This window comes from Quercus lobata, chromosome 2 (genome assembly GCF_001633185.2).
Source record: "Quercus lobata isolate SW786 chromosome 2, ValleyOak3.0 Primary Assembly, whole genome shotgun sequence".
Classification (NCBI taxonomy): Eukaryota; Viridiplantae; Streptophyta; class Magnoliopsida; order Fagales; family Fagaceae; genus Quercus; species Quercus lobata.
Window position 1 is genome coordinate 80,961,962 of NC_044905.1, and position 12,056 is coordinate 80,974,017.

Here is a 12,056-nt window from a genome sequence, read left to right on the forward strand (position 1 = left end):
GCCTAAAACCCTTTGATGGAAATACAAGCAATTTCAAAAGTTCGTGTAGTGGGCAGAAGCATGTCAATAGATTATAAATTGGTTTTTTTTGTTAATTTTATATATTGTTTGTGGGTCCTACACTATTTTTTGTCTCAACTTTCTTTCAAATAATCTAACTTTTAGTTTTTTAAAAAATAAGTTAATTTTTAACTTTTTATCTTAAATTATGAAAAAAAGATATTAGGAATAAACAATTCCCAAACAAATACACATAAGTCCATGAATTACAGTCTTGATATGTCCATTTAGAATCGACTTAATTTGGTTTTTGTTAAAAAACTTTTACGGAAAGTAGTATAAAAGCTAAAAGCTAAATAAAATAAGTTGAATGATTTTTTTTCTTAAAGTATTATGGTAAAAATAATAATAATAATAATATGGAACCCGCAATAAGCAAAAAAAAAATCAACTAACATCGTGGAAAAAAATCTTGTGGGATTGCAATAAGTCACTGTACTTAACTTTTTGACCAAAAATAGTACTGACACTTTAAGCAAGTTGAAGAAAAACATAAGCTCTTTTTTTATGGGACCCATGTTGGCCCACAACAGGACATGATCGATAAGCTAGCTTCTAAGCATATGATTCAAAAAGAATACTTCAAGAAGCTCTCATTCCTCAATGTATGGAGGGTTTAATTATGAAAGATGATAATAATAAATCTATTATTAAGAATCTAAAACTAACAGATATATAAAGGAAGGGCACTCCATCCAAATACAAGGCTCAGTTTGAGAAAAAGTATATTTGGCCAAGAATATATAAATATTGCTATTGTTAGGACATATGTGATTCAATATTAGGAGCATATGTTAACATTTTATGTAATTGGCTAATCCTTTGACAAAACACACTTTACTTATAATTGGGTAGATTTAGGATGTGTTTAATGCTTCAAGAAATAAGGTTTCAAGTTCAAGTGTTAAAGTCATGCAAGTCTGTCCAAGAATCAAGTCAGAAAGTACAGGATTTTAAAACTCGATAGCTAGCATCTATCGAGATTTAAAAGCTACTGAAGCCCGTGGCTCGACAGCTAGCTCAATAGATGGCTATCTATCGAGGTTTATGAAACTTAGTTTTTCAGTACTGTTTTTCATCCAATCCATAAATGTATGTTTGGGCTTTCTTTTCTCTCAACCCTAAACATATATAAGGATTATTTTAAGGGCCGTAAAAGGTGATACAAGTTGCATAAGAGCACAATTCCACAAATGTGAAGAAGAGTGTGACCGAAAACCTAGTTTGCCCTAGTTCTTGAAGAAGTTGCTGTGTTTGTGCACCATAGGGTTTTATGACCAAACAATTTCATGATCTTCATTGTGTGATGAATTGAAGAACTTTGCAGCCAACATCCTTCTCAAATTGGTAATCAAGTCGCATATTGGGATCTGCGCAATTGGTTAGTCACATACTAGGAGCCGTGCATTGAAAGGAGAGATTGTCACTATAGAACAAGTTCAATTGAGTATTGGGGTAAGGGTTCAACTATAGGTTGGTATAAGGTACTGGGATTCTTTTATTTGTAACCGCTTGTTTTGATAATAGTGGATTCTCGGGAGTGGTGACCTTAAAATCACCCGATAGGGTTTTTGCCGTATAGGTTTTCCTTGTTCGTAAAGAAATCACCTTTTCAATTTATTTTCCATTGCATACTTTAGTTAATTGGTGATTTGTTTGTATTACCACGTACAATTGCATGTTAATTTTATTAATTAATAAACTTGGCTAATTAATCAATTAATTCATACAAGGCGTCAATACGTTTTTGGCCTATCAGCTATTTAGTGTGCGTTTGGCATTAGTTTAAAAAATCAACTTTTTTTTTACTATTTAGTTTATTTTTGCTACTATTCATGGGTCACATTGCACTTTTTGGTATTATTTATGGGTCCTACTGCAGCTACCTTTTAGCTTTATCTCTAGTACTTTCAGTAAAAAGGTTATCAATTTCAGCTAAGTAAGCTGTTCCCAAATGGATACTTACTAAACAAAAGCATTCTTGTCATGTACTACAAAATTGCTCAGTGAACAGTAACTAAATAGGAACAATTTGCAAGATGTTTTATAGATTCTCATCTATGCTGCTCTTGTTAGTCGACTAAAGAGAATCATTGGGCTTTGATTTCATAAATGTACATCTTTGAGATATCAAAAGTAGCTATAACAAGCCTCCTCCACATTCTCTACGAGTTTGTTTGGGAACAGCTTATTTAGCCTAATTGAATTTTTTTTACGAAAAGTACTATAAATAAAACTAAAAAGTAACTGAAATAGTATAGTATAACTCATGAATAGTACCAAAAAAATGCAATAGGACCCATAAATAGTAGTAAAAATAAGTTGAATAGTAAAAAAAAAAAAAAGGTTGGCTTTTTAAGCCAATGCTAATCGCATCCTACATCTAAATAATGTTTTTAGGAGAACCAAATGGTGACTAAGGATAGCATGTGTAACCTATAGTATGTAGAGAGAATTTATATATTGCTAATTACAAGAAAAATGGATGATATGACATTCGTCCGATCTATCATCCTTAATGCGCATTGCAAAATCAGGTGGTTTCCTATTACTAATCATAGTGGATACAACTTCCTCTGCAACTAGCCCTTTAGACTTTAGTAATCCCCTGCAATGTTGATGCAATATTAGGCCCTCTAAACAACAAGAACAGTCATCACCTGTGGAAGGGTTTTAGGCTTCTTGGAGTTTAAACATGTCCCCAAATGCCAATTCCAAAAACATGAGATAGTAGAAGAAACTAGGAAGGATGAAGCAAATCAACTTTCAAACTTATGAAATCAGTGGCCATCATCACCTGTTACCCTATCTCAATTGTTGCCACATACAATTGTACTTTGTTTCCATTGAAAGGCTGAAAGAGGGATTTTAGATGCTCAAGTACTTTGTTCCCATTTATAACCCTCCACTGCCACAGCCTCAATAACGTAAATTCTTCTTTGTGGACTACTTGCACTAGTAGGCATTGTATGTCAATTTTAGGTGATGACTAAAATTCATAATGCAATTTTAGTTTTCTTTGAAGAGCAAATGAGATAAGCATCCTATAAAGCCACTATTAATCATGAGTCAGCTTCTACAACAATCTGAGCCCTTCATGGTTGGAAATGTTTTCAATATTTGACAAGAGGATGTGAGTGCAATGTCACCATTCATCAGCCAATTTAAATGCCACTAGGTTTCACAGCTTGAATTGATGTGGAAGACGGTCGTATCTACTTTGCAATCTCAAAATCTCTTTAGCGAAAGCTCATTCAAAACCCGATTGAAAGTGAACTTCCAAGGCAAAAATCCTCTCTCAACCATCTCAATCAACAACTTCCTAGCCACCAACAAATAATTTGATTTCTTCCTCACAAACATCACACTTACAAATATATTATATGTATCCAAATTCGGCAAGCAAACCCCACTACCAATCTTTTCAAACACCTACAAACCCTTTTCTATCTCTCTAGCATCACAAAAATGATGGATCACAATGTTATACGTTTGAACATTCGGCTCACACTGTAGACACCTAATTTTGTTCTCCTTACGACTCGAGTTCCCGTTCCCCAATGATGGTATTACTTTGAGGCCTAATCTCATGAAAATTGACACAAGGAATTATTTATGATAAATATAACTTATTTTTGGGAGAATAAAACTATTTTTGGAAAAGAAAGGCTGCCGAAAAACCTTAACTGTGTGTGTGTGCATACACGTGTATGCGCACGCACACTCAAGCCATGCGTACACATGCTTAGGCTATGCACACGCATACCCTGAGTATGCGCACACAGCTAGGGTTCTAGAATTTTATGAAAGGAAAACTTTTTGCATTTGAATCTGTGTGGAGTGAATCTCACATCGTCTGGGAGCCGCCCCACACCCTTATTTTACCACTATATAAAGCCATAAAATGTACTTTTGCAAGACACACAGAAAAATAAGCGAATATATGCAAGATTCACTAGAAAATAGTGAATAAAAGGGAGTTTTCACAAAATATCCTCAAGTTATGTTTTATCTGATTGAGACCCTATCAAGTCTTGATCTTTGGGTTCTTAAATTTTACGAACCTTTTGGTTTATTGTTGATTAGATTGATTGGGGGAAATGGTCAAAATCAAGCTCTAAGAGAGTTCTAGTGTTAAGGTAAAGGTTCTAACTTTGGCTCTTCACTTTCCTTTGTTTTGTGTTTGTTTATATGTTTATGTGATCATAAGATGTTTGTGTAGTTCAAGTTTACTCTGAGTTTGTATTGTAAGCATGATAGGTTGTTAGAATTATTGTTTTGCTTCGTTTTTCTGAAAGTTCACTTTGTGTGTAAAACACTAGTGAATGTTTAGACCCTCAATTCAAAAATACCAACACTAGCTTATATTCAAACAATATATGTGCAGAATGATAAATATAAGCTATACCCAAACAATCAAACTACTCTAAGCCATAATTTAATCACAACACAGTAGTAATTAAAAGCAAAGAGTGAGAGTTAGAGAGATACAAACACAAGATAACACCAGCACGTGTTATTGAAGAGAAAACTGAAGAACTCGGCAAAAAACCTCTCCGTCGCCCTCCAAGCAGTAAAATGATCCACTAGAAAATTAGTTGGAATACATGAATAACAATAAACCCTCCAAGCCTAATCTACTTGATGCACCTAAGCCTTCTAAGCTTCTTGCTCCAACAGGGTTAAGCCTAACCTTGTCTTCTCTAGCTTACCGGATCCCGCAATAAACCCATTGCATCAACAAAATGAATTGATCCTCTCTGAATTGCTTCCCAAGCACCAAATAACCTTCTCATTGATATGAATGTGGCGAGGTAAGGATTTGGCTAAAGCTCCTCTCAAGGGTATGTTAATGGAGAGGGTGAGAGTAAAGAAATTTAAAGAGTCAAATGTATAAAATTGTGGATGAACCAATCCTGTTGTTTTTTGGGGTTTCTCTCTCAAAATTCACTCTAGAAGCTCTCTGCATTTTGTGGGTATAAGGGTATTTATAGTAGGGTATGTGAAGAATGTAAAAAGTTATTTTTCTGCAAAACAGGGGGTTCTAGTGACTCACTCGCGACTGGGACAAGTCGCGATTTCTAGTCGCGAAGTAACTGATTGGCCAGACTGTCCTTTTTGTCCTATAGTGCTTTAGCTATCATGACCCTTCAACTTCCTGCATGCTTCACACGTGTGACACTTTGGCGAGTCATCAGTCGTGAGAATGCTCTTGATTTCATACACACTTGAATTCTTCACACTCTCTCACACACAACCTTTACATGATTCCCACCTAAATACAGGGTATCTAATTTCAGAATTATAAGCAAATTTGGCATGGAATAGAGCCACACATGGTTGAATAAATTCAATCTTACAATCTCCCCCTTTGGCTATTCCATGACAAAACCCTAAAATAGACTTTAGACTTAAAATGTGAGTTGGGAATAGTTGCCAAAACTCACTCACTCACACCTAACTCTAGATTCTGTGAAGCTCTTGAACCATACAGACAAGTTTTCCTGAAAACAATATCACAAGAAGTTCATTGTAAGCAGAAATCTTAAAATGCATATAGAGCAAGCACAATGCGATCAAGCAAGTATGGATATGAAAATAAAGCATAGCTTGACCAAACAAGAACAATCACACGGTGAATGAACATCCGGACATGTAAGCTAATAAGCTCAATGCCAAGTATCATTTGCATGTCCAACACTGAGCCGATGCAAGAACTCTAAGGTAACTAAATCAAGGATACAAGATCAAACAAGGCACAAGAGTACTAGAGAGAATGCAAAACATAATCTAAAAGTACTAAATAGCTACAAAAGCAAAGGTACAAACTAAATATAGTTTAAATAGCTAAATCATTCACACATCCATAACACACATTATCCAAGTATTTTTAAAACCAAAGTATTAAAGTCATAGAGTACTAAAAAACCAAAGTATTAAACCATAGAGTACTAGAATAAGTGCTATGATAAACCATAGAAGCTATGAAAAACCATAATAGCTGTAAAAACTTATAAAAGGTTCTCCTCCTCTAGATAGGCTCCCCCTCAAGAGCTATTCCATACTACTCCCCCTTTTTGACCGGAATGGCCAAAGGGTTATGGCTGGTTCGTGAAGCTATCAAACTTGGCTGTGAGCAAGTTGATTTGGTCTTGGATGGTTGTAAGCCTGTTGGAGTGCTTAGTTTGGACATCTTTTAGGCCATCGATCCTCTCAAGAATAATCTGAAAAGCGTCTGTAGGCACTGATGAAGACGATGAAGCTCTGCTCCTTCCTCAACCACCACCTCTTTTCGAAGAAGATGATTGTACTTTCGCTTTAGTTTCTATGTCTGCAGGAGGTGCTTGTTCAGGTTCATCCGCTTCATTATCACCCGGAAGATGAACTCTGCTCAGGATCATTTGAGAGTTGATGGAAGGAGGCACACTCATTACGCTTATGTCCTGTGGAGTCTCCACACCTTTCTCATGAAGGATCCTCATAATCAAACTTGGAAGAACAAGCTTTGCCCTTGAGGTTGTCCTTGTAGCTTCAGTAATGATGGAATAAGCATGAGCACCAATGTCGATGTAAGTTCTCTCACGAAGCTCCATGAGGAAGATGGCTTTAGCATTGTTGATGGTGGTCAACTTCCTTACCGGATACAAGTTGAACAATATGATGTAGGCAAGGCATCTCAAATCCGGAGGGAAGGTGGTTGTGTTGAGGCATTTTCCTTCGCTAGTGCCACCAATACGGAATTGTACCATTTCTATAGAGACCATTCTATCCTTGTAAATAATGAAGTCTTCATAATCTACTTCTCCATGTCCAAGGACACCATCAATGTCTCCCACATCAAGAGTGAATTCATGTCCTCTAACCCTACAGTCTATGTAATCTTCTTTGAGTGTGGCATTGGCATAGAATTCCCTAATCAGTGGTTCACAAACCCTGGTGAGATCACCGAGGAGCTTTTCCCAACCTCATCCTTCAAAACAGCTAGGGATGAAGAATTCTTTGAGGTCAACAAGATCCACAAATCACTCCTGAATGATTGGAGCCTTCTCAAAGTGATGGTTGTATCACTCAAAATGTTAAGTGGAGCGAAACTGGCTTTTGTCCATGCGTTTCCTCATGTCACCACGCTGAGCAGTGGTTTTTCGTGGAGCCATCTGCAAAACAGAGTAGCAAATACCACAAAACAGAGCACAAAATTTAGTAATAAACTTTATCAGTAACAAGTTAGAACCAAAACGTAAACTTTGAATTAAAACCCTAAAAACTGGAATTCAAAGAGTAATCCAAAAACAAATAACATGTGGGGATATAAATAATCAAAACATGATAGAATCATTGGTATTATTCACTCAACATGTCAAAGGGTGTGTGTGTGCATCATATGCAAAAGTGTGCAAACTAGGGCAAAGTGTGAAAACACATAATCATTTGATGTTCCAAAATAAAGAAAATGTGATTATCCCCACAATCTTTGTACTCAACGGAGCCCAAAGAAACACACAAAAACATCTAAGAGACATTTTATCATGAACATGGTATGCACAACACAACACAAATCATAGTACAATGCACAAATATGAAGAACTAACATGTATAACAAGCATTAAACCAACAAAACCCATATATCAAACTCATCAAAAACCCATATTCAACAATCATATTTCAATATCTCAACATAAACACAAAATCCAAGAAAGCTAGGGCTAGAAACTTGAAATAGAGTGAAAATAAGAGAAAACCCATACCTTTTCTTGAAGATTGATGAAGGATTGAAGAAGAAAATGGAGGTTTTGAGAATAAGAATGGCGGTTTTGGGAGAGGGAGAGGCGGAGAAGACAAAGGGTTATGCATGTGATGCGAGGGAAAATTGAAAAGTTTTTGAAAAATATCTGAGATTTAACCTTATTTGTGCAAAACACGTGATTTTCACGACTCATATGACTGTGAGAAAGTCGCCAAAACGAGTCGCCAAAAACCCTTGTACAAAATTTTGAAAATTTTGTCTAAGTCTTTTTCGCGACTGGGGCATCCATTTGCTAGTGAGTCTCGAACCTCTTTGAGTAAACTCACGACTAGACTTCCACTCGTGAAGTAGTCACGGAAATGACCAAAACCCAAAAATTTTGAAAATTTTTCTAAGTGTTTTTCACGACTGGAGGTCTTACTCGCCAGGGAATCATGAAACCTTCTAAGTAAACTAGTGACTGGGGCCTTACGACTGGCATGACTCATGAGTGAGTCGCCAAAAAGCAAAGTTGAAAATTTTTGGATTTTCTGAAATTTTTCAAAACAAAAACACTTTCCAAAAACAACTAAAATACTCAAAAATATTTTTTGTGTTTGATCAACATCTGATTGAGTATGTACAACACATTTAATCAAGTACAATCACACAAATGAATAAGGCATTCATTGAACATAAACATATGTGATGTGTTTGGGTATCAAATGTGAGATAGTCCTTAGTCTAATATGAAGTTTCAATGATCAATTCAACCAAGACATACACAATTAGCACTAAGTAGAGTGACCAATCTCAATTATAGAAATGAGCATATATGACCTCCTACAAAACTTGATTAAACAACTTTGAAGCTTTTCATTTGGCTTCTTACATTTCATAACATTTGATCATTTAAGAACAATACATCTCTTTTTGAGATCGAGGCCTGAAATTTTTGATATTTCAATTTTGAGAGTAAGCCTTTGGCTTTTGGGCATCATACAATTTCAAGTGGCTTTTGAGAGTAAGCCTTTTCTAGTCAAATACTAGTATGTGTGACGGCTTTGCAGCTTATTATCTCTTTTCGAGATTTGACATTGGTTGAGCTCTTTAAGCAAAAATAAAAATAAATAAATAAAAAAGTGGGAAGATATATAGGCACAAGTGCATGTCTCAAGATCAACAAAACTATTGACTAATCATTCATGACAAGTTTGAAGATCTATCTACAACAGTCACATAGATGTCAAGATTTTTCCCACAATGATACAAGTGCAAAAAGAACAAGCTAAGCTCATAAATGTACAAAGCCATTAGTACGGAGGTACAAGGCTAAACATGCGTGTGACAATACATAATAATGCTGATCAAACTTTTTGGATTTTCTACTTTTTATGTGTTTTTGGATTTTTGACATAAAGCAAGTAAAGATTGATCAAAAACAAAACAAACAAACATTCAAAGCTTCTTAAACAACAAAAATAGTAAAAACATGCTAGAATGAAAAATATAAGCAAACAACCAACAATGTCACAACTTATCGAAAGAATTGATGTATAGACATGTTCTAATGCATATGCACGAGTACCCTTCTTCACCCACACGACATGTGCATTTGGGGTGATATCTTTAGAGGATTGGGTACTTAAGTTGCGATTCTCAAACCTTAGGGTGAAATTTTCCAAACAAGAAGTGATGGCGTCTATCATCTTCATCACATCACCAATACTAAGATCTACTTTTCGCCCTTTAGATTGCTTGGGGTTCCAATTCCCCTTTCCTTGCTTTCTTTGCCTTTAAGGACCTGCATTCTTTAAGGCTTGAAGCTTGTGGCAATTTGGCCTAGTATGTCCTCTGACTCTACAATGATGGCAAAAATGTTGAGTTTGAGGACCTCTTTGTGACTTCGGAAAAGACTTCCCTTTTGCCTTAGGTTTGGCCTTAAATGGATTTTGAGGCTTTGTCAAAACCTTTTGAGCAATCACATTTGGCTTCTTCTCTACCTTCACATTCTCAACAAGTTGGTACCATTGGTTCCTTGACTTTAACAAACTTCATCTCCTTTGACACATTAGCGCTTAAGCTACTTTCTCCGGTGTATCCCAAATTGCTTCTATCGGAAGAGGGCTTTTGATAGGCAAGCACCTCATCAAGCTTCTTTGAAGCAACACACTCCACTTTAGCATTAGCTTGAATAACCTCAAACTCAAGAAATTTGATCATAGAATAGGCATTCATTAGCTCTTCATTCATCGTTTAAACTTCACATTTTGTTTCTTTATAACTCACAAGTATGCTCTTGTAATCCTGTTTTGCTTTCTTCATTTTTCTAATCCTATTCTACATACCTCAAAAGTATGCTTTTGTAATCCAATCTTCTCAAGAAGGGAATTGTAGGATTCTTGCAATCCCTTTGCTCCTTCATAGATGTATTCTTCATCTTCATCATCGGATTCCTCTCCAACCCCCATAGACTCCACTTCGGTATGCTCACTGAGCTCTTCCACTAGAGTGCTCAAATCTTCCGAAGAGTCTACGGGTGCAATGGTCATAAAGGCGGAGTAGTTTCCTTCTCCATCACAACTTTCTTCCAAATCGGAGTTGGAGCTATACGAGTCACTAAGGATTGTAGCAAAGACTTTTGAGTAACAGATTGGGAGTGGAACGCATGGCTGGGAAGAGTCACCAGTAAGGTTATCAATTCCGTACCGTACCGGCCGAAATATACCGTACCGGCCAACAATCCGGTACACTCGACCCCCCTGTTTCGTACCGGAAAAAATGCCGGCCGTACCGGCCAATTTCGGGCAATACCGGCCGGTACCGGGCGTACCGGCCGGTACAGAAAAAAGTTTTTTATTTTTATTTTTTTAAGTTTTGTAATTTTTGAATTTTTATTTGGACATAATGGTAACTTATTTGTATTAATTTATTAGTATTATTTGTTTTCTTAGTATGCAATGGTAACTTTTAAGCTTTCTATTTTATTTTTTTTTATTTTTTTTCCCTTTTAATTGATACTAAAGTCTAAAACCATAAATAATTAGTTCTGAATTAAGGAAATGTTTTATGGTAAACTTTTGTATTTATTATAATATATATATATACACAGACACATACATACATATATATATATATATATTTATATTTATAAATATAAAAAATAGTTGTAAACCCGAAACGGTACACTGGTATTGACCGGTATCCAAAATATATCGTACCGGTGGCCAAACCGGTACAGCCTCTGGTACGGTATTGACATCCTTGGTCACCAGGCTGGTTCGGATACCTTGTTGACTTTACAAACTTTCAGGAAGTTCTTGGACGTATACTTCAAAGAAAAGAACAATGGTGGAGTCAGACATAATGGCCATTTGTTGACAGGGATGCAGTGTGTTCTTCACGGCTTGGAGTTGAATGATAATCATCAATTGAATAATGTTGGCTTGAAGTTGATTAATCCATTTAGTCATGGGTTAAATGTGAATATGTGTAGAGTGCTGGCTTGAAGAAGATTAATCCGTTAGTCATGGGTTAAATATGAATATGTGTAGAGTGTAGACAATCATACGCGTTATGTAATTGATATTTCATTCAGTAAAAATATAAATGATTTTTTTGTTTTTGGTTTATAAACAATGTTCAATCTTTTTAGTTTCTAATTGTTTAATATATATATATATATATATATTTTGCTAGTTCTTACTTATAAAAAAAATAAAAATAAAATAAAAAAACAAAAACAAGACAAAATAAAATTGTTGGTTCTTGATTTTAAATTATGAGACGTGACTCACGTGATGGAGACTAGAGATAGAGGGAGTGTTTTGTTAGCTTTGTTCTTTTCGATGCGACGTCTTGCAGTCACTTTTTGATGTTTTTGTTTATATATTCTTTTTCTTTAATAGTGGGATTGTGGTAGCAAAGTACTCATACGTAAAGAAACAAGCTCCCTATTGCCTGAGCTTCTAGACCAACACCAGAGGCTTGGGTTTGGGCACTTAGGCTAAATCATGAGAATTGCTCGTGTACACAAATTGGCAAGATTTTGCTCGAAATCTGTATAAATGTTATTATTAATACATAAAAAAAATATAAAAATAAAAGTAATGATGGTGGTGTTCTTTTAAGAGAATTAGGTAATAATTTATGTATGGGTATGATATAGGGGCCCGGTCCATTATACAGGCATGACATAAAGGCCCAACCCATTGTACGAGCGTGATATAGAGGCCCAACCCATCAATTTCAATATACCGAGAACCCTAAACCC

General features: G+C 35.7%; 1 pseudogene; it reads right to left on the bottom strand.

Moving 5' to 3' along the window:
• Positions 1 to 3,241: 3,241 nt before the first annotated feature.
• Positions 3,242 to 12,056, bottom strand: part of LOC115972111 — a 94,730-nt pseudogene continuing 85,915 nt past the window's right edge.